Source organism: Myotis brandtii, unplaced genomic scaffold (genome assembly GCF_000412655.1).
Source record: "Myotis brandtii unplaced genomic scaffold, ASM41265v1 scaffold14, whole genome shotgun sequence".
NCBI classification, from domain to species: Eukaryota; Metazoa; Chordata; class Mammalia; order Chiroptera; family Vespertilionidae; genus Myotis; species Myotis brandtii.
The window spans coordinates 1,726,554-1,731,727 of NW_005354999.1; positions in this window are offsets into that span (position 1 = coordinate 1,726,554).

Consider the following 5,174-nt stretch of genomic DNA (forward strand, 5'->3'; position numbering starts at 1 on the left):
ATTTGCTGTTCAGGCTTTTGCTGCATTGAACAGTCATAATTTCGTGAGATTTTTCAAGCTGGTCCAGTCAGCTTCTTATTTGAACGCTTGTCTTTTACATTGCTACTTTAACCAGATCCGCAAGGATGCTCTCCGGGCACTCAACATCGCCTATACTGTGAGCAAAAAACGATCCACCCTCTTTCCCCTGGACGGCGTGGTGCGCTTGCTGCTCTTCAGAGATTGCGAAGAGGCCACAAACTTCCTCAACTCCCATGGTCTCCCTGTTGCCGATGGCTGTGTCGAGCTGAACCGGTCCTCGTTCTTGGAACCAGAGGGGTTCTTGAAGGCCAGGAAGTCGGTGTTTATTACCAGGAAGCTGATGGTGTCAGTTGGGGAAATTGTGAATGGGGGGCCGTTGCCCCCTGTCCCTCGTCATACCCCCGTGTGCAGCTTCAACTCCCAGAACAAGTACGTCCGAGAGAGTCTGGCCGCGGAGCTGTCCCTGGGCCCTCAGAGACCCGGCTTGGAGGCAGCAGGTGGAGGGAGAGGAGAGGAATGTGTTACTGAGGCGGCCGCGTCCCAGCCTACCCTCCTCCCGCAGCCTCTTCCCATCTTGGCTCCTGCACCGCCCTATCTGCCGCACCACCCAGCAGCCACCCCGAGTGCGACACCCGGCCTCTTCCAACCCCCCATGACACCCCCTGTGCAGCCGGAGCTCCTTCCTGCAAAGCCTGAGCCTGTGCACTCTGACGCAGACCTGGCCCAGGTGGTGGAGCTCATCCAGGAGGTTCTTCAACTGTGAGGAGGTTGGTGCCGCTGGGGCGGCCTTCGCAGCCACAGCTCTGGGTGTTTGCAATGCTGCTGTGGAGGAGTTGTTAACAGCTGCTACCACAGGCATTTTGAGGCAACGATCAGACTGTCAAACCTCAGAGGGAAGGTAGGGGAGGGTGGGGTTAAGAGGGAGAGATTAACCAAAGGACTTGTATGTATGCATATAAGCCTAACCAATGGACACAGACACCAGGGGGGTGAGGGCATGAGTGGGGAATGGGGGGCAATGGGGGGATAAGGATACATATGTAATACCTTAATTAATAAAGAAAAAAAAATTAAAAAGGTCTCTTTAGTTTGATATGGGAAAGATAAACTAGAACTAACAAGATGAAATTAAATGGTTAGGAAGGCTATTGGGAGAGCATTTCTGATAAAGGGAAAATAGATGCAATTGTCCAGAAATATAAAAGAGTTTGATATCTTCTTTAAGTATAGAATTGGCCATACTAAATGAAAGACTAGCAAACATATCTTCTTTTATCTTTTACTAGAGGCCTGGTGCACAGATTCATGCACTGGTGGGGTCCCTTGGCCTGGCCTGTGGGGATTGGACTGAACCCCGATCTCTGACATCCCCTGTGGGGTCCCGGATTGGGAGAGGGCAGTTCTCGGGTGAGACACCATGGAATTGGGCTCTCTCCTCTCTGGTTCCAGGTGTATCACCCAAGAACTGCAGCTGCCAAGTCACTGCAGCTCAGCAGCTCCTTCATTGAGCATCTTTCCCGTGGTGGTCAGTGCACATCATAGCTACCATTCGGACAGTCAAATGGTTGTTTAGGCTTTTATACATATAGATTGTCTTGATCATTGGTGATAAGAGAATGATAAAATCTATGTTGCTTTTTAAAGAACATAGTGACATGAAAGTGAGAATTATCACTTACAATCATATTTCATAGTCCAAAGAAAGCCACGTGACCAAGTCTAACTTCATGGGGACAAGGAAGTATGACTCTAAATGTGAGCTCAGAAGGAAAAAAAAACTTAACATAGTTGATAAACAGAATTAATGACTATGATAGAGGGAAAGAAAAACATGAGGTGAAGCTGGCTGGAGTATTGTTCAGGGAACAGACTACGCTATCTTGTATAGGCATTGTTTTAGGGACATCATCTTAACAGACTTTCACTTTAGAAGATGAATTTGGTTGCTGTGTTTTGAATAGACCAGAGGGGACTAATAGAATCAGAAAGATCAGTAAGAAAGGTGCAGTGATGATCATTTAGAAGGATGACCTTGAATAACAGTGGAAATGAGAAAGTGAAAAGATTAGGAATCCCTTTAAAGATTGTGACTTATTGAGTGTGCATGGGGAATGAGAAAGAAACATCAATACTCATCTAAGACTCTATCATCAACTATGGATTGAATGGTCATGATATTTGCTTCAATGGACACTGTAAATGTAGATGAAAGGAAATACGATTTTACAATCAGACACTGTAATGTGTTTTTCCTAGGGGACGTTCAAGTTGAGTTATCCCATAGGCAGGCATATCTAGGTGTCTAAAATAGAAGTTGGAAGAGAAATTTAGAATGAATATAGATATAGATTTGGGAGATGCTTACATATAGATGGTATTTCAAATCATAAATATCTATTTAGACTATATATGTACACACATATATATACACACATACCATATATATACACATATAGACATATACACATATATATGTATACATATGTATATATGTATGTATATATACATAACTATATACACATATGTGTGTGTATATGTATGTATCAATATATATATATATATGAGGGAAAATGTCAAAAACACACCTTTGGCCCAGCCAATGTGGCTTGGTGGTTGAGCTTCAAGCCATGAATCAAGAGGTCACTAGTTCCAGGTCAGGACACATGCCTGGGTTTTAGGCTCAATCCCCGATGGGGGCATGCAGGAGGCAGTGGATCAATGTTCTCTCCCTCTTCGCTCCTCTCTTTTTAAAAATCAATAATAACAAAAAATTTTAAAAAAAGAAAACCTCAAACACCTTCAGAAAGCCAACAGAGAAAACTCAGTTTGAGAAGTGTGAGCCAGCACAGAGTACTAAGAAGCCACAGTCAGAGGAGTTGAACATGAAGAAAATTGTTCCCGGCCCCTCCACCTGGTCATCAGACTTTAGAAGTCTCCTGTTAACCCGTAAGTTGAAATCTGCACATCCTTTTAGAGAAGGAGAGAATTGAACCATCGTTATATTCTACTTTATGCTGATTTAAAAAATAGACAAGCTACTGTGCGGTGGGTGGAAACATGCTACACAGAACAGAAGATGAGAATGTTAGGTGTTTTTTTCTTCCCCACTTCTCTACCCTAGTCATGCACTCACACACACATACACATTTGTATTATTATTTTTGTTAATCTTTTGAATGCAGTAACTGAAATGGAAGAGTTAAACATGTTCAACACACTGTGATGCTCGCAGGGCTTAGATGGGGCACTACTTACAAAACTTAACTGAAGAGGAGAAAGGTATGAACATGTTAAATGCTCTAGTAGTTCTCGTCCCAAAGGTTTGATGACGTGGTTGGCAAGGTAACAAAAGGAGAATGGTAGTTAAAATCTGTATTTGAAAATCTATAAAAATGTGCATGGTGTGGTATTAAAAACTGCTTAAGTTATCATTGGATTTATGTTGATGCCTAGAAGAGGGGTTGATGTTATTTATAATTCTCTTTCCAAGACTTAGAATGAGAGGAGCTAAAATTTAATTTACTGTCACGGGTAGAGAACTGACAATGGATCGATATCTGGCGACAGCTTTGCGTTCCTCATACTTTACAGGCTTTATTATTTCTTCCATAAAAAAACATAGCAATACACTGCGTGTTCCAAAGGAGTGAGAGCAATACAATTAGAGTTATAATGGGCAACGGGCCCCATAACCCAGAACAGGGATGCAGGGGAGAGTATGCTTTTGTGCAATCAGTTACTGTGTATCCCAGATTACTTCCCAGCAGTGAGATTATGAGTACTAGATATTTTTATTCTCCTATAAATCTACTGCTTTGGTTTAGGGCCCAGGTTAGTTACTTGGAAATAGTTTGATCTTTTTGTGTCTTACTTTTAAGATTTGTTAGACAAGATCAGAGCCATGTTTAGTCTAGGCCTAATTTCCCCCACTATTGAGACAAGATGGTTCTGGATACGTTACCCGGTGCTCCAGGAATTATGAGATCTTTCCTGGCTGATAGAACAGGCAATATTTCTAGTCCTGTATTAGCATCAGGCACTGCTACCCTTAATCCTTTTTAATATATCTGTCTCTATTCTTAGGTAGTTTTCTTTTATGTACATGTTGACAAGTACTCAGTGACTCAGATCTTTGGGTCCTTCTCTGTGCAGCTCTCTTGTCTGATACGCTATCTTGCCCACTGTAGCCACCTGGGTTTCCCTGAAATCTCAGCAACATCTTCTCCACTCAGGGAGTCACCAGGCCCCACCTGAGGAGCCTCTTTATGTATCAGTGCCTGGAAAGTCACACAATAATAAATTAAGTTTTTTGTTTTTTCTCACAGGGATGACTGTACTATGTGAACTGTTGTCCAGAGACATCAAAACCTTTGTTTCAACTATTTGTTCTTTCATTTTTCTTTTGTATTTCTTTCCTTTCTTCTTTTCTTTTCCTTTGGTTGTTTCAGGAGAGAGGATAAATCTCATTATTCTGTCTTGGCTGGAAGTCAAACAAGTATTTCTGATACCAGAAAATGAAACTATTGACAATCTTATTTTCATTTTACTCATAGGGAAGAATACTCTATCATTGTGCCTAGAATTAACAAATGGACCTTTACCCCCAATACTATAGGTAAAAATTAGTAATTTTTAATGGATAAAGTAGAAAATTACTTCCAGTTAATAATATTAGGAATTTCTAAAAATTTATCTTCAACAAAGTTATACTAAAAATCAGAAAATATTTGGGCAATTCTAACTCCTAACTGGAAAGAGGTATTAAAAAGAGTAATAATTCCAACTTAATTAATTAATATAAATGTATCTTATTTTTTAAATATATATATTTTTTATTTCAGAGAGAAAAGGAGGGGGAGATATAAACATCAATGATGAGAGAGAATCATTGGTAGGCTGCCTCCTGGATGTCCCCCCTCTACTGGGGATCCAGCCCACAACCGGAGCATGTGCCCTGACTGAGAATGGAACCGTGACCTCTTGGTTCATACGTTGATGCTCAACCACTGAGGCACACCGGCCAGGCCAACATAAATGTATTTTTAAAAATTGTATTACATTATTAATTTTATGAAATAAGTAATTAGTGAATTTTAATAGTAAATATATGTGAGAAAATAAAATACTGTGCTGTTACTAAGAAAGTAAATGTG